This window comes from Amaranthus tricolor, chromosome 4, assembly GCF_026212465.1.
Source record: "Amaranthus tricolor cultivar Red isolate AtriRed21 chromosome 4, ASM2621246v1, whole genome shotgun sequence".
NCBI lineage: Eukaryota > Viridiplantae > Streptophyta > Magnoliopsida > Caryophyllales > Amaranthaceae > Amaranthus > Amaranthus tricolor.
In genome coordinates this window covers 13,005,085-13,028,013 of record NC_080050.1, presented here as the reverse complement: position 1 = coordinate 13,028,013, position 22,929 = coordinate 13,005,085, and the positions used below count along the sequence as shown (strand labels likewise).

General features: G+C 35.6%; 1 long non-coding RNA gene and 1 other non-coding gene across 13 annotated transcripts; one reads left to right on the top strand and one right to left on the bottom strand.

Annotated features, from left to right (window-relative positions):
• The first annotated feature begins 3,216 nt into the window (after positions 1-3,216).
• Positions 3,217-20,977, top strand: LOC130809837 (uncharacterized). 12 transcript variants are annotated; one of them, XR_009040944.1, is made up of 8 exons: positions 3,218-3,421; positions 3,713-3,823; positions 15,368-15,517; positions 15,643-15,825; positions 15,929-18,089; positions 18,635-18,981; positions 19,700-20,156; positions 20,469-20,958. It is a non-coding gene; the product is annotated as an uncharacterized LOC130809837 (long non-coding RNA). The 12 variants fall into 12 exon arrangements; XR_009040948.1 differs by having other exon boundaries at positions 3,217-3,421; positions 15,929-16,051; positions 17,584-20,156; positions 20,469-20,977; XR_009040951.1 differs by adding an exon at positions 9,040-9,153 and having other exon boundaries at positions 3,217-3,421; positions 15,929-20,156; positions 20,469-20,971.
• Positions 6,661-6,775, bottom strand: LOC130811956 (U5 spliceosomal RNA). Its single transcript, XR_009041568.1, has one exon. It is a non-coding gene; the product is annotated as a U5 spliceosomal RNA (small nuclear RNA).
• Positions 20,978-22,929: the final 1,952 nt, after the last annotated feature.

Below are 22,929 nucleotides of genomic sequence, written 5' to 3'. Positions count from 1 at the left end.
CTGACCACGGGCTGCACGACGCAACCTAGCTGCTAGTGGGGAAGCGGCGCTGCTGCTACCGTGAGGAGTGAGGGAGAAGGGAAGGCGTGTCTGGCTGCTGCAGGGGAAGGGAAACGTGGCCTGCTGCTGGTGCTGGTGCTGGTGCTCATGGAGGAGGCGACAGCTGGTGGTTTTGTGAGCCGTGACCCGTGAGGGAGAGGGGATTGAGAGAAGAGGAGAGGGAAGAGAAGGGAGTGACGGCTTGTTTTGGGGCATTAAGGGTTTCATGCCCTATTATAATAATAATAATAATAATAATAATAATAATAATAATAATAATAATAATTATTATTATTATTATTATTATTATTATTATTATTATTATTATTATTTTTATTTTTATTATTATTATTATTATTATTTTTATTATTATTATTATTATTATTATTATTATTATTATTATTATTATTATTATTATTATTATTATTATTATTATTATTATTATTATTATATCATCATCATTTTCTTTCTATCTTCCACTAGACATAGCATTTTTAGCCATTTTCTGTTTAGTTATGCTGTGTATGTATTTATTTCTATGAATGTATGAGATGTATTTGATCGTGCCTTGTACAAGAATGCAAAGGGGCAAGGAAAAAAAGCTATTTCCATTTATCTATCATGAAGAAGTTTATCAGGGAAAGTTGAGTGACATTTAGAATTCAGAAGCTAATTCTTGACTCCAATTATATACTTGAAACCACCAGATTGCCTGCAAAACAATCTTCCTCATCAAACAAGTCATTTTTCTTCTATGTTTAAGCTGTGCCAACTATATATTGACAGTGTATATGTTTTTTCCTGGATGCACCGCGTAGTTGTTGTTAATATTTGCACTCTTTTTGTTTTGCAGATTGGTTCAAACAATGGATTACTCAGTCATAGTGTTTGATACAGCTCCCACAGGGCATACACTTCGTCTTTTGCAATTCCCTTCCACATTAGAAAAGGGGCTATCAAAAATGATGACCTTGAAAAGTAAATTTGGGGGCTTGTTAAGTCAGGTATGGCTTCTTGACATCTTATGGTCTTTTTTTCTACTTAAAGTTTATGGGCTTATCTCATTTTTTTGAGGAAAAATAGGTGCAATTTTCACTATTGAATGTTGATAGCTTGGTATTTCATAATGTTCTATCTGGGCCAGTTTCCATTTTGATTCTATATGATTCATGTTAAAGGGTGTTAATTGATATGATGCTGATTTTTTGACGTTCTTCTTTGTGATATTTAAGTTCAGTTTCCTTGGTTAAGGACTTGATTCCCAAGATTATTTGTTGAACAAAAAACTTGAGGTTCAATTTGACTCTTAGGAGCTTTGATCTAATTCGACCCAGATAGTAACATGACCATCTGTAGCTGCCTTTACCCTAACCGCTGGTGGGGTATAGCTCTGGAAGAATGAAGAAGTTTTCTAGACAAGCCTAACTCAAGTTTTGTCTTGTATGTTTGATCGTGTACCACACATGCACATCAATACACATGCAAATTTTTTTTGTGGGGTGACAAGGAGCAGTGTTACTATGGCATGGATAACAATGTGAATTCATGAACTCCATTTTTGGGTAGTCCTAGAGCTACGTGAAGCCTTTTTTTAAAAGCTTTCCCAATAGTGCACAAATCTAGCGCCTTGGGTAGGTGATGGGCTGTATGCCTTGATTGGGCTAGGTGAGGCCATTCCTTAAGACGAGCCCCTTTGGGTGCTTCATAGCGCCGCCGCCGCCGAAAGGCCAAGCACCCGAGAGCTCTTTATGGTATTTGCTTCAAAAGCTCATTTGATGCGTGCACTTACCACATTTGTTTTGTTTTCTCTTCTTTTTCCTTTTTTTTTCTCATCTACTAGTCTAATCTCTTCTCTTCTCTTCTTTTTCATCTGTATTTGTCTCCTCTTGTCCTCTCTTTTCTTTTTCATCTTTTTCTCTTCTCTTCTCTTTTCTTCTTTTTCTAGTTTTTTTTTCCTGGGTCATACTGGGTGTTCTTCAATTTTTTTTCTTGGTTCTTGGTTGCCTTGAACTCAAAAATCTAGTGCCTAGAACCTAGGGCTCTATGGACCCTTAGCACTTTAGAGCGCCTTGCGCCATTTATAAGTAAGAGGTGGAGTGCTGTTTGACAAATTTTAGAGACATTAATGCCATAGAAAAGTTGACCACTTGTATACTCATGTGGCATTGTTGGTTTATACGTAATAGAAAAGGTAAAAATCAATGCCCCTCTTTCCGCTTCCCCTTTATGGTTTCTGTCCCTTAGCCTGCTAAAAGAACACTACAATGGCCTTGAAATTCCTGGCGAAGGTCAGGATGGTGCTAATTTACTCTTTCTTTTTTAACCTGTATTCAGTGGAGATTTTCAGCTTCTTTGAGCCTGTGGTGGATATCTGATGCCCCCTGTAAGTTTGATATCTGATGCCTTGCAGTAATGAGAATGAGCTGAGGTGTTGGTGAGGTCTGACAGTATTGTCTAATTTGTTAACCCTCCAGTAAGTTGTAAATTGAGAAAACGAATCATGGATAGCGAATTTGATGGCAAATCAAGTAACAGTTGTCCGGAGACTGGTGGTGGTTGTGGTCAAGGTTTGTTATGGTGTAGAGGATTTTGTGAAGGTCATATGAAACTAGGCCTGTCAAACAGATCAGGTTGGGTCGGGTTCGGGTTCGGGTCATATATAAACAGGTCAGAAAAACCTTGACCCAAACCCAACCTATTTAGTTAATTGGGTCAAAAATTACAATCTTGACCCGACCTGCAACAGATTAGGTTGACCTGATTTCGACCCACTTAACCCGTTTATAATTTTTTTGTTTTCGTTTTAAAGTTTTTAACGTTGATTAAATCTAACTTTTTAGGCTTTAATTTTTAACTTTATGTTTTTTTGTTATTTATTTTGCGTTTACTATGAAAAATAAGAAAATATTAAATAAACTAAATTTAGCTTTTACTTATTGATTTAACTCGAAATTAACACATTTAATTAAATGGGTTATACAGGTTTTTTTCAGGTTTAAAATTTTGACCTGAACCTAACCCATTTAAGAAACAGATCAGATCAAATCGACCCAATTAATTAATTGGGTCAAAAGTCTCAACCCAAACCCACTTATTTTGGGTTGGGTTCAGGTCAGATTAGCAGGTCGTGTCAACTTTTGCCTGCCCTATGTGAAATCTTTTGGAGGAGGCTGGAACTTGGATTGGCAATTTCCGAAAAAGTATCACCTTCTGGCTTCTACATTAGGGAAAAAAGGGTCTTGATTACCTGTACCTTTAAAATCCTACAGCCCCTATAATTAATGGCTTACTAGTTTTTTCCTTTCTTTTTGTCATGTTAGGTGTAAATTGTAATATTATGAAAACTTCTATTTCTTGGAATTGGTTAGGGGATAATGGTATGGTATGATAAGTTCTTTAAAGTTGTTCTATGTTAACTATTTTTTATTCTGTGATGATTTTACATGGAAAGAGTTTCCAAGCACTTGATTTGTCTCCCACCCTCCATGTTAAATTTTGTGCTGTTCATGTAATTTCTCATAGGTCTTTTCCTGCTCCCTTTCTGCTAATGGATGCTACAATTTTTTTGTGATTTTTCTGGGAACACAGCACGAATTAAATTTTAGCTTTAATGATGTGACAGTCATAGGCCTACATTTATTAGTAAGTAACCAAATTGTTGAATCTTTTCTAGATGACTCGTCTCTTTGGTGTTGAAGATGACTTTGGAGAAGATGCAATCCTTGGCAGGCTTGAGGGCAGGAAAGACGTAATCGAGCAAGTGAACCAGCAATTCAGGGATCCAGTAAGCCCTCCTGTTCACGATGTTTCGTTTCTCTAAGTTATTGTGTTGTGCTTATCAGAATCTGCTGCAATCCTTGTCCCATGTCATGTGATTTCATGTTTGCTGTTCAGTGGAATGACCCTTTGGGCCCAAAATTCAGACTTTGGATTGCCCAACCCCAGTTCCTGCTACTAACACAGTTACAGGTCTACAACGTAGGGTGTATTCTCTTCGTATAACATTTGTTGAACTTTACCTTTCTTGCTTAGCTTTTTTTTTTTTTTTTTTTTTTTTTTTTAAAGCACCATTGAGAACCATGATCAAATGTCAGTATTTGGCCTTTTAATTTTAACGGCCATGTCCAGCACCGCCCATTGACCACCTCTCTATTACTAGTAAGCCACCAGAATTCACATTTGCCTCTCCTCTTTTTCTCTTTCCTCTACTTTCCCCTTTTCAACATTGATCCACCTTCACCTCCATCTTCTTTTCCTAAATCATATCTTTGTTCTTGTCTTCAACCCACATGCAATTCTTCATCTTTAACTTCAACTCTTCATGTTCCCAAAATCAAAACCGAACTGAGAACTATCAATGATAATCAATCTACCGTTGTATGCTGTGTAATTCTATGACAGGTTAACCATTTACGGAATGACATTGTTTGCTGTTAGTAACATTGGGTGATTGTTGGGCTGACTTTTGACTAAAGTTTACTAATTGTTTATTATTAGTAACAGGGAATAATGTTATTCTTTAGGTTGGGATTAGAAGATGCATATTTTGAGATATAATATTTACCCAAACTCACTTTGGGACTTCTTTTAGAAAAAAAAAATCATATTTTGTTCACATTTTCCTGTTTTGGAAGATGAAATAAGAATTACAGAGTTCTCTCTGCAATTTAGAATTTCGCTTCGTTAAACCTGAAATATTCAATGGGATTTCTCCCAACTCCTAATATATTTGATAGGAATAGTTTCTGGTTTAAAGATTGGAATGGAATTTTATTGCTTTAATTTAAAGGTTGACAATCCTCGTAAGATTAGACCAATAAGTCTTTACCTGTGTTTAGTAAAATCGTTTATTGTAATTTTAGCTTATTTAAATACAAAAAGATATCGGCCAAATTATCATGTTAATATTTGATAATCAACTGGTTAAAATAGATTTTATCTTTCAATTTTTCTATTGTTTTATTAATGACAAATATATTATTTCACAAAAGCTTTATGTATTAATCTCAAAAATAATACCAATTCTCCCCTAAGCCATTCTTTGTAGGACTTTAGCTCACAATGACACAATTTTAAACATTCTAAAATTCTTATCCCCTTTATAAAATCAAGGGATTTTTCAACTTTAAATTTAAATTTTTATTTCTGCCTTCGGAATTCTTCAAAACAAATACCTCTAGCACTTTAATTTTAGTTATAATCTGTTACAAAAATTGCGTGAGGTTAAGTTATCAGAATTTCATTAAAAAAATTCAAAATGGTAGTCATTCGTTCACTATGGGCCTATAGCGACTATATGGCTACCACTGGAGTCTAGTCGTTATACAAACTGTTTAACAGTGAAACAAAAACAAAAACAATGTACTCACACCATTGGTGAACATAATGCATCTGGTAGCAAATAAGTAGTAGCCAGTGGCGGATCCAGGGTTAGAAGTTCCAGGGGACACTAACTAATGGATGAAATTTCGGCAATGTTTTATTTGTAAAATTAACAACTAATTTTTTTAAATCTGAAAAAATGACAAGTAAAAGCACAATAAATTTATCAAAATTCTGATCTTATTCTTGAAAGAGTTTCTCGTAATAAAAAAGTGTTTTCAGACAAAAAATGCTAGTAATTAACATCTATCTTAATCATATGCATTGCCTGAATTAATAACAATTTAAAATAATTTATTAAATCCATTTCTCTTTATTCAAGATAATGTTACTATAGAAAAAGTTTAATATAATATGTATGTTGTAAATAAATAGTGGATTGATTTATTATAGTACACGTTTTTTTTATTAAAGTCGTCTCACCGTAAGACGACCTCAATTGGGTCAGTTTAAAGTATTTCAAAAAAAATTGCTTCTTTTACAAGTTAGAATTCAATTTTCATTTTTTTATATTGTTTACTAATGGATTGCTTGTATGAGTCCGTATTACAGTGAGACAGTCTCATACAAGACTTGCTAAAATTTAATTTTTATCGTCCATCAAACGTAGAGGTGTTCATTCGGTTGATCGGGTCGGTTTCGGACGGGTGTTATTCGGTTCGGTTGCATTTCGGATCGGTTATTTTTCGGCTGTGTGTTACAACGGGTCACACTCGGGTCGAGTCGGTTAGCCACGGTTCGGTTAGAGATCGGTTATTCAAGCTATCGGGTTAGCATCAGTTCGGTGTCGGTTGAAGTCCGTGTCGAGTGTCAATCGGTCTCGGGTTGTCATCGATTACTAATTGGTTCGGTTTTTTCGGGTACAGATCGGGTTCAAGCTTTATTTTTCGAGTAGTTATCGGTTACGGATAACTATTGATCGGGTCAATATCGAAATAAGTTAATAGTCAGGTTTTTAATTAATATATGCTCATTTACTTACAAAAAATAATTACCGATTGTTTTATCAGATATAGCAGATAGAGGTGTCAAACAGGTCAGGTTGGGTCATTTTCAGGTTCGGAACATATATAAATGGGTCAATAAACCCTTAACCTGAACCTGACCCATTTAATTAATGGGTCAAAAATTGAAACCCCGACCTGATCTGTAGCAAATCAGATCAACCTGCTAATGACCCATTTAACCTACTTTTTTTTAGGTCATTAAATTCATATATTTCAGGTCATTTGACCCATTTAACCTTAATTAAAGGCTTCCTCCAAAAATAAACGTATGCCACTTAATACAGCGAGCACACGGTATTCTTTGTAAAAGGTGAAAGAATAGTTCGCTTTGTGCTCACGGCGTGGCTGCGTAAGTTGGTATGAGATCTGTGGGAGTGATTTAAAGAATTTTTCTTTTATTAGTATCTTTTATAGCCGATGTGGGACAACTTCCTTTGTTATTGAAAGTCATCTTCAGCTTAGCCAATGTGGGACAACTTCCTTTCTTATTGAAAGTCATCTTCAGCTGAAAAATCCCTCAATACATGGTAATTGGTATTATCTTAGTTTTACGAAGTATTTGGCAAATGTTAATCCGTCTTAAATTTAATAAATGGGTTAAACAGATTTTTTTCGGGTTTAAATATTCAACCTGAACCTAACCCATTTAATAAACAGATCAGGTCGGGTTGACCCATTTAATTAATTGGGTCAAAAATCTAAACCCAAACCCGCTAATTTCGAGACGGTTTTAGATCAAATTAGCAGGTCGGGTCAGCTTTTGCCAGCCCTAATAGGCAGATCAATTTATTTCAATTAGTTTATATATATATATATATATATATATATATATATATATATATATATATATATATATATATAATATATATATATATATATATATATATATATATATATATATATATTTATTTATATTTATATATATATTATGTATGCAATCTCTTCTGTATAGAACTTGTGTTCTTCCTTTTTCCGCATTATTAGAAAATTGAAATTGGACTTAATTTGCTAAATTTAGGTGAAAATTTGATTCGGATTTATAACAGTTCAATTTACAATCGGTTCGGGTTTGTATCAGTTCGGGTTAAAAACAGTTCGATCTTAATCGGTTTTAGTCAGGTTACATTCGGTTACGTGCATAATTCGGGTCGGATTTGACTCGGGTCGATCACTGTTCAGTTCGGGTAACATCGGTTAAGGTTTATATGTCGGTTATAAAATTCGGTTGCAATTCGAGTTCGATTTTGCCATTTTCGGTTATCAAACGATTCGAGTGAAGTAACGGTTCGGGTAATTGCAGTTCGGTAAACCTAAAAAACTTACATTTTTTCGGGTCGGATAATTTTCGATTTCGGATCGGATTTTCGGGTCGGGTTTGTTTTGAACAGCTCTAATCAAACGATATTTTCGTTATTGGTAATTAAATTATATCCATGAAGCTTTTGAATTTTGATTCCTCTATCCAGAAAATATAATCTAGAGAGCTAGAGAACTAAAAATGATTTTTAAAATACCTCAATTTTTTATTTATGAAACGTTCTTAACAAAAAATTATGGTCATGACTAATTTTTTTTCTTTAATTTTATCTACATATGTTACATACTTTTTAATTTCGTCTACTCATTTTCTATAATTTTCCGTAAAATATTAAGTTTTACTAGCTTTACTAATTTTTACCTATTTTATAGTTAGGGCTATTTATTTGGGCAGAGAGAGTGTCAAGTAATTTTACGTAAAATATTTATCACCCGTATTTATTTAGAGTAGCGTGTTAATTAGAGTGTTTAGCTATTAATTGTAAGTTAATCTTAATGTATTCAAATTGCTTTACTATATAACAGTTAATAGGTGTCAATTTTGTTGATATATTCTTGATTTATTGACAACAATTGGATCGTTAAAACTTAATTCCTAAATTTGTTGTTTGTAATTGGCTATGCTTGTGAAAATCCGCAAATAGTGCGACATGCCCAACTTATTTTTACTGAACTGAACTCGTTTTATTGGAGCTTATTAAATAATTAGAATGTGAGGGTGAAAGTGATGGACAAATTTGAATTGAATGAGCTTAATCTAACTTTTTATAAGTGATCTTACTTAATATAATTGAATTGATGTGAATTGAACTAAACTTAACGAATCTTTAACTTGTACTGGAGTTGACTGACATGATCTAATCTAACTTGGTAGTATGGACTCATTCGACAATATTTTTATAAAATGAATGTAAAGTTTGAAGCTTATTCAGTTGAATGACAATTGTTAAACCCTAAATTGATTGAATTTGCTAGAAAATTACCCAAATTGTTGAATTTTAAAGTTTATTTGTGTTGATTCTTTTTGTTAAATATGCAAATCAATTTCTTTAAGTTTCTATTGTTCTTAATTTGAGTAGTTTGCCACATCACTCGACACTCATAATAAATTGTATTCTAACAAACTGGTATGGTGATTGGTGATATTATTAATTGTAGATAAAGATTACAATTTAATGGATTGTGAAGCTTCTTTAGTATTACTCACCTGATTACTACTTTTCAATTAATATCTTCACAATTGACAAGATAATGAATGTTGTATTTCATTAATAATATTTATTAGTGATGACAGACGTATAAAATTATTCAGGTTTTGCACCGCATTCGCCCCAGTTGAAGTGGATATGAGCATGAATTTATGGGAAAGAACATTCGCCCCAATTAATTCTTTTGGTTCCTTCTAAAAGTACTAGTATTCTATTTTTTTTTTGATAAGTCCGTCTAGAATCTATAAATAAAAAAATGATGAATGCCTATATTGTGCCTATACTGTTTAATTTGGTGGGCAAGGATTATCTTACTCTATAAAAAAAATGTTGCCTTACCTCTTTTTGCAGCTTTTGTGGGAGTTCTAAAACCTTCTCTAACATCTGTTTTATATGGCTATATATGAACTGTGACTTATTTCACATTAGAGTATAAAGTGGATTATGATTAGTTAATAGGTTTTTTTTTTCATCTCATTCTATATAGTTCATACTTAACAAAAACAATAGAAGAAAGATGTTGTTGATAAATGATTATTATCTGCATAAATTCATTTTTAAGAAAATTTTCATACTCATTATGGTGATCCGACCCAGCTGTTATGCCTTTTAATTGATTATATTATGATATTGGGTAGTAGTAGTTCAAACACGTGTTGCTTAACCAACATCATCTATGCATAGTCCTTACTATGTTTTAAATGGATGAGCCACGAGTTAGATTGTTAACAGACATTTATCTACTTGTATATAGAAACCATTAAGCGAAAAATCTTCAACTGAAACAATCAAACAAAAATCAACGTTAAACAAGATTTAGGTTAGGGTCATTGAGAAATTGTAGAAATTGACAATAATGGCTTGATTTCTTATTGACAATGCAAAAGCATATACATGTTACATATAACTTCATTCCCTAGAATTAAGGATAATCTTCCTAAATAAGAAAATCACTACCAATTATACCCAATTACCTAGTTATAGGATATACACCAAAGATTATTTTGTAGTCAAAAATATTTTCTAAATATATTTTCCCAATCAACAATATTCCCAAAAGATATTTCAACAATATTCCCGTAATACCCCCCCTCAAGTTGGAGCATGAGGATCATGAATGCCCAACTTGGAGAGTAAATTATCAAACTGCATTTTACCAAGCGCCTTAGTAAAAATATCCGCCAATTGAGAAGATGTAGAAATATGAGATGGAGATATTAAACCCTCATTGATTGCATCTCGAACAAAATGACAGTCAACTTCTATGTGCTTCGTCCGTTCATGGAAAACTGGGTTCTTTGCAATGTGTAAGGCGGATTGACTATCACAGAACAATTTAATTGCTTTAGGATGATTCACACCCAAGCTTAACAACAAACCCTTCAACCACTTTAACTCACAAGTGATGGCAGCCATAAATCTGTATTCGGCCTCAGCTGATGACCTTGAGACGATATGCTGCTTCTTTGTCTTCCAAGACACAGGAGATCGACTAAGAAACACGAGTCAACCTGTAAGAGAACGTCGAGTGACTAGGCATGCAGCCCAATCGGAATCACACCATCCCTGTAGAGTCAAGTCACAATCTGCACTCAAAAGAATACCTTGTCCTGATGTCCCTTTCAAATATCGAACGACCCTTAAGGCCGCCTCCCAATGCTCAGTTCTGGGTTCCTGCATGAACTGAGACAAGATGTGAACAAAATATGCCAAATCCGGACGAGAAACATAAAGATATATCAATCGACCAACAAGCCTCCGATACGACTCTGGATCTTTAAGTAATTCTCCACTAGCCAAGCCAAGCTTATGATTCTGCTCTATGGGAAAGCCAGTCGGCTTAGCTCCTAACAATCCTGCTTCAGAAACAATATCCAGAGTATATTTTCTTTGACACAAAAACAGACCTGCAGAACTCCTGGCTACCTCTATACCCAGAAAATATTTCAAAGGACCCAAGTCCTTCATTTTGAAACAATCACTAAGATAGGACTTGAAAGTACACAACACAGCGGAATCGTTCTCAGATTTAACAAGATCATCAACATATACTAAGACATTAATTAGTATACCTGTCTTAGTATATGTAAATAATGAATAGTCTGAATAAGATTGAAGAAAGCCATAATCTTTCAATGTTGTTACTAACTTTGCAAACCAACATCTGTGAGCCTATTTCAAGCCATACAACGACTTTCTCAATCGGCAAACCAAATTAGGATCAGAACTCTCAAATCTGGGAGGCAACTTCATATAGACTTCTTCATCAAGGTCACCGTTCAAGAAGGCATTATGAACATCCATTTGGTGAAGTTCCCAATTCTTAGAAGCTGCAATTGCCAAAAAAGTCTGAACAATAGTTATTTTAGCAACTGGAGCAAATGTTTCAGTGTAATCAATACCTGCTTGCTGATGATTCCCAAGGACTACCAATTTGGATTTTAGTCTTTCAACTTCACCATTGGACAAAAACTTTGTCCTGTAAACCCACTGACTACCAAGAGCTCTTTTGCCCGGAGGAAGTGGCTCCAAGGTCTATGTGACATTGTTTTTAAGTACTCGAATTTCTTCCTTCATTGACTGTCTCCAACCATCATATTTCATTGCCTTCTTAAACGACTTCGGATCATTGTTACTAACTATCGCTGCAATAAACTTTCGATAATTTATAGAAAAATTATCACAATGTATATAATGTGTAAAAGGATACGAAGTACCTGAAGAGTGATCGGCAACTGGAGCCGGGAGAGATGGACTACTAGCAAAAATAGTCTGAGTAACATGGTCACGAAGCTTGACAGATGGATATTTTGTACGGAATCCAAGGCCCATATTTTTAGTAAGTTGTTGTGGGTCTTCTCGACCTTCAAAGATAGCAAGGGGCTGCTGCTGTGTTGCAGCATCTGTAGACAAGGGCTGCTGGACAGACGCTGCTGGTATAGGTGGCAGGCTGGACCTAACGCCCGCTGGGTTTCCAGCAGATGAACCAGTAGCGTCCGCGTTAAAGCTGCTGGAAAAAGCAGCGTCCGCTGGGCGTAGGCTGCTGCAAGTTGGCACGGCTCCTATGTTCACGGCTCGTACCTACCCCCCCGATCATAACTATGCATCTCATTATCACATTCTTCATCACGTAAACCAGTGTCTGCAAAATCCTCATGGATTTCTCCATCATAATCAACACTAGACTCAACATTTAATCGGGACTAGCAAACGGGAACACATTTTCAATAAATTTAACATCCCGAGAAACAAAAAATTCCTTCGTATCCAAATCATACACTCTCCAACCTTTTTGCCCAAATGGATACTCCACAAAGACACACTTCCTACTCTTACTAGCAAACTTGTCACCTTTTGTTTTTTGATTATGAGCAAAACAAAGGCATCCAAAGGTACGAATAGCATCAAAGGTGGGTAATTTATTGAAAAGAATTTCAAACGGTGTTTTATTTTGAAGAAGAGGTGTGGGAGTACGGTTTATCAAATGTGTCGCAGCAAGAATACACTCACCCCAAAAATAAATTGGCAAGTTGGCTTGAAAACGCAAAGCTCTCCCAACTCTTAAAATGTGTTTATGTTTTCTCTCCACCCTCCCGTTTTGTTGTGGTGTACCAACACAAGAGCTTTGAAAAAGAATACCATTATCACGAAAATAATCAAGCAAGCATTTAAATTCAGTGCCATTATCACTTTGCACAATTGTAATATGTTGACCAAATTGTTTATCCACCATAGCTACAAAAGTCATAAACATTTGAAAAACTTCCATTTTATCAACAATAAATAAATCCATACAACCCTTGAAAAATCATCCACAATCGTCAAAAAATAACGAGCACCACACAATGACTCATGTCGATAAGGACCCCACATATCACAACGAATTTTCTCAAAAATTCGAGAACAATTATTATTACTTAAAGGAAACTTGTCTCTATGGTGTTTAGAACGAAAACAGACTTCACAATTTTTATTCAAACTACTCTTGGATTTACCAACATGAGGAAGAGACTTAACTACTTTCTCGGAAGGATGCCCCATTCTTCTATGCCACAACTCCACATCAGATGTAGCTTCAACTGCAGACACCACCTCCGGTTTGCTGAAGTAGTATAGTCCATCCCGCCTAACTCTCGTTCCAATCTGAGCCTTTATTTGGTCCTGTATCAAGCACACATCAGATTTAAATATGACAATTGACTGTAAATTATCATTAAGTTGCGAAACAGAAAGTAAATTTCAACTTAAGTTAGGAACATATAGAACGTGATGTAGAGTGATCATATCTGACAAATAAACCGATCCCTCCATAGATGCAATTACAGTATCACCATTTGGCAAACCCATAGGGCAATGTATATTTTTAATGTCAAACAACCAAGAATTTTCTCTAGTGACATGGTGAGTTGCACCTGTATCAATGATCCAAGAAGTATTATCAAACTTACCACTCAAGCGATTTTATGGTATTTTATCATTACCAAAGAAACCCATGATAGCCTTCCACTGTGTTGCTGTGAAAACTTGTCCACTTGAAGACGGAAAAGGAGTGGAGGTGGAGGAGTCTGACGCCGGGTTTGCTGTAGATGAGCTGTTGCTGGCTGCTACATTTGCACGTGCCAACCCACGGCCTTGACTAGGTGGCTTGCTTCCTCGATGCCCCGTGGTCTATCCTGTAGGGTAACCAAAAATTTCAAAGTAGCGAGTAAGATCATGTCCTCGCTTTTTGCAATGAGCACACACTTGTAAAGCATAACAGTTTGAAGCCAAATGACCAGGCTTCTTGCAATGAGTACAAACAGGCATGTTCGAGGCAAGCTTAGCAGTAGAACCACGACCCCTACCTGCTGCTGCATGGACAGCAAACCCCACGGGAGGTGAGGGTTCGTCTTGGACACGTGCAAAGCCACGTACAAGTTCTTCATGAGATACTTGTTGATAGGCTTTATTCAATGATGGCAAAGGGTCTTGAGCAAGAATATTTGACCTAATGTGCGCATGATACTCAGAATACAAACCAAGCAAAAATTGTTGCAACATATCATCTTCACGACGCTTTACATGTTGCTTACTAACATCACAAGTACATTTGCCATACTTACAAGAAATTAAAGGTTGTAATTTTGCAAGTTCATCCCACAAAACCTTTAATTTTCCAAAATAAATCGCAACATACATGGTTTTAGTTTGCTCACATTTATTAATTTGAGATTTCAACTGATGAATCCGAGGTCCATTCACAACACAAAATCGTTCATGCAAATCATCCCACAACTGTTTTGCATTATCAGGATTTGAAAGCATAGATTTTACCTCAGGATCGATTGTATTCATGAACTATGACACGAGCATACAGTGTACCACGACCCAATCCTCCTTTGTTGCGGGTGACACAACATCTGTAATCGTGCCATCAAGAAAACCGAATTTACGACGAGAACAAAGAGAAACTTTAATGGCATGTGACCAAGAATCAAAATTATCAAGTTTGAGTCTAATTGGTATGATAAAATCCCCCGGCCTATTATGTGCACCGAGGTAGAAGGGATTATTAATTTCAATTTTCTGTGGTGTGGTGGTGGCGCACCATCATCACCAGCCATGGCTATTTGTTTTTTTTTTTTTTTTTTGTTTTTCTGGGAAAAAACTTAACCTGCTCTTGATACCATGTAGAAATTAACAATAATGGCTTGATTTCTTATTGACAATGCAAAAGCATATATATGTTACTAAGGATAGCCACGGAGCGGGTTACCCGAAACCGAATCGCTTGAAACCGTCCCGGAACCGGAACCGTTCGTGACAGGTTCCGAATCGGCCCGAACCGCAAAACCGTGAAACAGCCGAAAAAAAAGTTGCCGGAACCGTGAAACCACCCGAAAAAAACTGCTTGAATCGAACCTAAGAACCGCGAGCCGGAACCGGAATCGGTCCGGGTGAACCGGCCCAACGAGACCGGTTTCGGTTCCATGGAACCGGAACCAGAAAATAGCCGTTACTAGCCGTTGCAATTTATTCTATAAATACACATCACTTTCAATCATTTTCATTCACAACTCATCTCTTCTCCTACTCTCTCTACTTACTCTCTCTACTTAATTACTTAATTATGCAATTATTCTCTTAATTACATAATCAGTCTTTTAATTATTTCTTTATTTAATTAATTACATAATTAGTCTATTAAATATTTATTTATTTCTTAATTCTATTATTATTTCAATATTATCATGTCTTCTTTTTTGAAAAAAGTCTCTAAAAAAGTTACTAAAGTGGCAAAATCATTGGGAGGTTCTAGCTCCAAAAGAAAGGCCACTTCAATTCCGTCGGTATCAACAACACCTTCGATTAGTAATTATAATTATGAACCAAATTATCCAGAAGGGTATGACCAAGAATTACACAATTATGCAGAAGAAGTGGAAAGAGAAATAGAAATTGATGAAGAAGAAGAACAAGAAGAGGAACCAACGACCCCTATTGGGATACATAGATTTCGACAGTCATCAACAAGATCACATGAAGAACAACAACAACAACAAAAACAACAAAGACAAGCTCGTGGTAAACGAGTCAATTTCCAAACTATCGGTTAATTTTATAATTTTATTCTTCAAATTGATTAAATTTTAAATTATTATTAATTTATATATTGTGGTATATGAGTATGTCTTTATATTTAAATTTAGATGAAGATGAACCAGTAAGACAACCTTTTCTGGCAATGCCACCTCCTAGTGGTACAACTGTTTCACATGTGTGGTCGTATTTTACAAAAGAACCAACCGATAATCCAGATGTTTTCTTATGCACTTGTCAAATTTGTGAAAGTCAAGGAGTAAAGCCCTTAGTTTCATACAATTTCACCAGAGGTAAATACTTTTTAAGTTTTTTATACATACATTATATATTCATATTTTATAAATCACGAATGTATTAAAACTTCATTTATTGTGTTTTGTGAATACGTGTTAGGTGGTGGTACGAGATCTTTTAACAAACATTTGGCAAAGAAGCATGGAATCACAAAAGAAACTCATGCAGCAAGCGGCAGTGGGACCACAAGTGGAAGCCGACAGTGGGACATTCTCAGCACAGGTATGCCTTTTAAATATAATCGTAATGATATGATTGATGAATTTTCTAAATAAGTAATTTTTGATGAATTGCCATTTAACCATGGTGAAAGTAGGGCATACGAGCATTACACTAGAAAAACTTTGCAACCACAATATAGAGCAATCCCTAGGAACACTCTTAAACGACGCACAATTAAATTATATGAATCAATGCGCTATGAATTAGTAGAAATGTTTAAATCATTTAATGGTAAGGTTAGCATAACAACTGGTATTTGGTCTGCTCCCCCACATATAGAAGCTTATATGTGTGTAACAGCACATTGGATAGATCAAAGTTGGATTATTCAAAAAAGAATAATTGCTTTTGAGGGAACGCTCGAAAGACATACGGGTGAAAATATAAAATACAGATTAATAGAGATATGTAAAGAATGGAACTTATTAAATAAGATATTTTGTTGTTCTACCGATAATGCAACCGCCAACATTAAATGCATCGAACTTTTGTATAACGAACTTGCATTTAGTTTTATCCTTGAGGGTAGATTATTACACATACGTTGTTGTGCTGATATAGTAAACTTATCTTGCCAAGCAGGTATAAAACAATTAAGTCATTTATTAGATCCCATTAGAGACATAGTGAAGTGGCTTAGAATTGGACAGATAAAGAGAAGATATAAGCAATTATGTGACCATTATCAACTAAAAAAAGTGTATTGGTCATTAGATACTCCTACACGTTGGGGCTCAACCAACGATTTATTAAGAAAGCGATTTCTTATCGTCCAGTTATAACACAACGTTATAGTGAGTGTACAGATAGCTATATAAATGATGACACATGGGAACATAGCTATAGGTGTACAGAAAATATTAGAAACGTATGACCACGCAACTAAGATTTTTTCATATGTTTACGAACCAAACGTCTACTTAGTAATAAGTGAGTGTATTACTATTTTTTATCATCTTCTTAAACATTTGCATGATGATACTAACCCATATTTAAAGCCGATTCTTGCAGATATGATGGATAAGAAGAAGACATATTTTACTGAGTTTCCTTTTATTTATGAAATTGCGACAATTTTAGACCCATGTTTTATGACAGAAGTCCTTACTAAAGTAATTGGATTTTACTACCAATCATTAGATCGCCCGCCTAATGATGTACATAATTATGTTGGAACTTGTAAAAAACTTTTAGTAGAACTTTATGATTACTATGCTAGTGTATATAACCCAAGTCGCGATACGTCTAGGCGTGCTAGTGTCTCGGCACGTCCCTCTTATTATAATTCTGTAATAGCTAACATAATAAGCCAAGATGATAGTTTTGTAGGATCATCTTCTTCTTCACCCTCCACTTCATATTTAGAATTAGATAATTATCTTAAACATCACTTTGAAATTGACCAAGGTAGCTATAATATTTTAGAATGGTGGAAAGAAAAATATATAAATTTCCTATATTATCGAGAATTGCAAAGGATATCCTTGCAATTCCTGCTTTTACGATTGCATCGGAGTCTGCTTTTAGTGCAGGTAGAAGAGTTTTAGACGAAAAAGGATCTCGTCTTGCTCCACATAGTATTCAAATATGTGTTTGCAAGACATATTGGGATCAAGCGGAGCTTTGAACACAAGAACTAAAGAACGATGATGATCAAGGCGATGATGATGATGCATGGATGATGATGGATACATCTGCATCATCGTCAGGAGGAGAGTCAGCGGAAGCATCTAACCAACTAGATGATGATGACGAAGACGAATAGGATCAATCGGATAACGATCAATCAACATTCAACAACTACAAATAAAAGGTATGACAAAGAACTACGTGGGCTTTGATTCCTTCGGGATACGTAGGCAGCTTAGTATTCCTTTGGGTACTAGGTTCAAGTCCATTTGCTCCCTTTTTTTTTTTATTAATCATCTTTATCGTTGATTCGTTTCTTATTAATTTATTTTTTTTGATTCTTTTTAGTAAATATTTTAATAACGATGACAAGCAATGAATTTCGCTAATAATCAAGTAATCATCAAAGGTATGTCTGCAATATTATAGTATTTTTATATTATATTTAGAGGAAAAATAAAAATGGAATTGATGGTCCGATCCGCGAGTTGGAACCGCCGGAAACGCTTCATGAACCGCCAAGGAACCGTTTGGAACCGTCCGGAACCGAAACAGGAACCGGAACGTTCGAATCAGGTTCCAAATGCAAGTTACATACAACTTGATTCCTTAGAATTAAGGATAATCTTCCTAAATAAGGAAATCACTACCAATTACACCCAATTACCTAATTATAGGATATACACCAAAGATTATATTCTAGTCAAAAATATTTCCTAAATATATTTTCCGAATCAACAATATTCCCAAAAGATATTTCAACAATATTCCCAAAAGATATTTCAACAATATTCCCATAATAGAAATCTAGGCCGTTCCAATTGCCGGTCAAGAAATATTTCAACGCTTGTTGTTGCAAGATGCTGCGGTGAGTTCACTGCTTGCGATATCTGATGCAACAGTCTTTATAAGTGCTTGTATTTAGAATTTTGTTTAAACTTGATTGTGGGACAGGGTGACATTCTAAAGGCTAGTTTATTGGAGGATGAACTGATCCTGCTCAATCAAGAGTATATTATCACAAATGTGACTTTAAAGCGGGTGGAAGAAAAATTCCAGACAAGGAGAGGCGAATGCCAGTTATCCTTCATCAATCGGACCTCCATTGAGTTCTAATAAGATAATATAGGTTCTGTTTCAGAACCCAAATACATCACTATTGCAGCACTACCCAAGACTGCTGATACTTATGACAGATTCAATACATGAAATCTAAGGATAAACAATGATGCTTATTAGTTGCTTTACACGGAAACAAGATTCACACATTATAGCAATTTGATCAATTACTTTGCATTAAGGTGCCTATGCATAGCTAATCATTCATATACTATATTTCTTATCTGTTAACCACCTTTAACATCCTATATTACTATATATATTATTAGCATTATGATCTTTATTAAAGAGATTAGGGAAGTAAAAAGCTGAATTGAAAGGCAAAATTCTGTTCGTGATGTCTGCATCACAAATAACAGGTTTGTTGCATGATCGATTGTTCTCAGATATTTGAAATTGTATCTGATGTTTTTCTTAAAAAAGGTAACGGGGGTTTATCTGCTAAAAAGCTCTCATCAACCGTTAGTTGTATCTGTATGGAAAGACTTGGCCTACGTTTTAGAAGGCAATGATCTGATTGTTAAGGTTATGGGTTTCACAAAAATTTCATATATAAGTGTAGGTTTCAGTCTGTGAACTACAATGTCCTCTTACATCTTAGAGGCACCAACTAGCAAAGAAGTAGAGTCTCTTGACCAATGATATATTCTGATGTTGTTAAATGTGACTTAACTAGATAAATAGCTGCTTGTCTGACAACCACATATGCAGGTCTATCGTGCACTCTCTTGTAGTTTTCTAAACAGGAGAACAATTTTTAAAAGATTGGCACATTCAACTGAATATGAATTCAAACCATTGTTGCAGTCAACACGAAAACTATATGCCAAGCCATTTTCTCTTCTGTGTTATCAGGCTTAGTGTCTATAGTGCTAATAAAAAAATACTTGGATTGTGCAGGCATCAGACACCATCCAGGAGAAGGACTATTGAATAAGGGTAGGCATTGATCCATTTAGTTAGGCAGATTCCTCACGTGTGACGAACCCAAACAAAGGGTATACAAAACAAAATATGATGTTTTTGACTGTCCAAATTCCTACAAGAGAGAGTGCTATTTTGTTGACTGAAAGTAGTTAATCAGAGATGCCTAACTAATAATTTTGATGCTAGACTGGGGTTAAACTTTTTGGCACGTGTGCCACGGGAAATTTGGATTTGTTGGTGTTTACGGATGCAGTTGCTGAGCTGTTTGAAAAGACAGTCGATGAAATCTATGAACCTGTCAATGATGTAAGTTCGTTCATCATGTTAATTGGTCATACTATGCACCCAAATGTCTAGCCTAAACAATGTTTTATTGACGCAAAAAATTGGAAAGTGTTCCAGAGCTAGAGGAGATGGCTGGGGTTATGAGGTAAACATAATACGTTTTGCAGCTGCAATATCTATATCTATATGGTAGAAATGTATATAATTTACCGTGAAAAGTAGTCTCGCTTATTAGTTGGACTTTACCAATACATCATTCTCACTCTAGGTTTTAACAAATTCTTGAATTCATCTTAATGTAAATTCTATTTAGTATCAAATTTATATAGTTTTTCTATTATGCACAATTATAGATGTTGACTTGAATTATGTATTAGATGGCATAAAAAAAACATATGCAACAAGTGTTGCATTACAAAATGATCATACTAAAGTGCTTCCATTACAATGCTTGCAGGTGAAGTACACTAGCATTGATAGCTCTCTGCTTCCTTTTGCGATGATTTCCGCATTGATCACGAAATTCTTCCAAATCTCAGTCGAGTCCCTCTCCGTGCACAACGGATCTGCCACGAATGCCAAATACCATTGTATAAAATAGATAAAAGAATTAAACAATAAAACCAAAACCTTTGGCCCTATAGATCTTATCGGTTATCATACTAAAAATGCCAGCTCAAATAAACACCCCGCACATCCTTAAGTACATAGCCCAAAGTTTACAGGAGTCCATGATACAAGCAATTGATGTAGAAATACAAGACTCAATAACACTTATCACTTATAAAATAATAGCTAATAATCTACTAGTTTGCTAATTGTTAGTGTAAGAGCCAAACTATCCATGTTTGGAGATGACTTCAACCACACATTGGGCAATTCACTAACATGCCTTGACGAAGGATGTGTGGTAAATGCAAAAGAGGATGTGAGTATTGAAGGAAAAGCTTTATTTTCCATGATATTAGAGCATTGAAGATCATGACCATGAAGGCTAAGCCCGAGTGAGGTTTAGTGCCCAATTCATCCGGCTTCCATTTTTTTGTCGTATTTTGCTTGGACTGCAAGGTCTTTTGTTTTAGGGTTTCTAATATGTCTTAGACTATATATATGTGTTTTAAAACGTCATTAGAAGATGAGGGGGAGGCTAATACACTAGAGAAAGTTAGGGTTAGATTATGGGCGATCTCCATTGTTGAATGGGATCATTATCTTGAGAGAATGTTCTCAAGTGTGCGTGGTTAGTCATTAGTGCATTGGTGATTATATTAATAAAAGTAATCATCATTTGAGGAGGAGTTATCTTTAGATACCTCATAAACACTTGTTTGTTGTTCTCTTGTTCTTGTTCTATTTTTCACTCATCTTCTACTCATTATACTACCAATTGGTATAAGAGCTTGGTGTATTCCGTGGGGTATGGAAAGAGGGAAACCTTGGAGATTGGTAGAAGAGAGATGGTAGTAGTTGAGAAGTCTTTAGATGGTTTGTTGAAGCCATTAGGGTTTGTTGAAACCTTAAGGGAGAGAAAAATAGTGTGTAGGCAAGAGAAGAAGATTTTGTTAATGGAGTTCTCAAGAGATAATAAGGAGAACTTGTTAACAATGGTGGTAGAGTAAAGGCTAGTGATGGAGCCTTTGTTGTTGAGAGTTAAGAAACTTGAAGGTGCTGCTAGGGTTAATGTCAATGGCGAGGAAATACCTTTCATGGAGGTTGGTATGATTGTTGATTGGAATCCATTTATAGGGGATGGTAAAATCATTTGGAGAAATACATCAAAGAACGGGATTAAAGAGAAAAACGGAATCAAGAGGGCAAGAGTTGGGTATGGGGATATGGTGTGCTATCATTTCCAAAAGAGTGGCCATATTCAATATACTTGCAATAAGTTGAAGAAAGACCTTAGAAGCTTGAAGCTTTTGAAGGAGATGAAGAAGGCAACAATGGAGGTTAGTAATCGTGAGAATCTCAAAGGGAAGAAGACTGAAGTTCCAATTGAGAAGGTGAGAAAGGCAAGAATTTTGAAGAAAGGGGTTGTAAAGAAGAGTGAGCTCCCAAACCTTGCGATGAAGGCTTATTGTTATGTTGATGATGGTCATGTGCTATTGGCCAGGTGTGATGATGATGGTGATTGGGTGTTAGACTCCGTACACACATATCATAATTGTAGAAACAAGAGCTTGTTTACAAGGATGATGGCTTGTGAGCATGAGAGTGACATTACTTAGTGGTGAGTAAGTTGTGACTAAGGCCATTTGAGAATGCACAATGGCATATTGAGGAAGTTTAGGGCTATAAGATATATTCCTAAGATTATGTGGAATCTAATTTCATTAAGGAGATTAGAGAAGATTGGGTACACCATGAAGACTCAAGGTGATGGAGTCTTAAAGGGGGCAAAAGGGTGCCTAGCGCACTTGAAGGGTGTAATGGACAACTATGGCCATGTGTTGCTAAAGAGTAAAGACTTACATCATGCTGAGAGTGATGTCAGACTCAAGTCACCAAGAAAAATGACATTTGTGGATGGTGACTACCATGATGGGTGGTGCACAAAGAAGGTTAAAAATGGGTTTGGTCTTGAGGGGAGCTAAATCATATGTTGATGTTGTGATTGGGACATCAAGAAAGGTGTCATTTGTTGATAGAGGTACATTTGGCCTTAAGGAGGAGATTGTTAGTGCAAGAGCCAAACCACCTATGTTTGGAGATGAATTAAATCACAGATTGGACAATACACTAACATGCTTTGATGAAGGATAAGCGGGAAATGTGCCATGATATTGGAGCATAAAAGATCATGAACAGGAAGTCTAACATGTGCCTTAAACGAGGCAAAGCTTAAGGGGGGTCTTGGTCGATCGAGGCAGCGGGTGCATGAAGTCAGTGAGCCTTTGAAGTTATCGCTCGACCAGGTC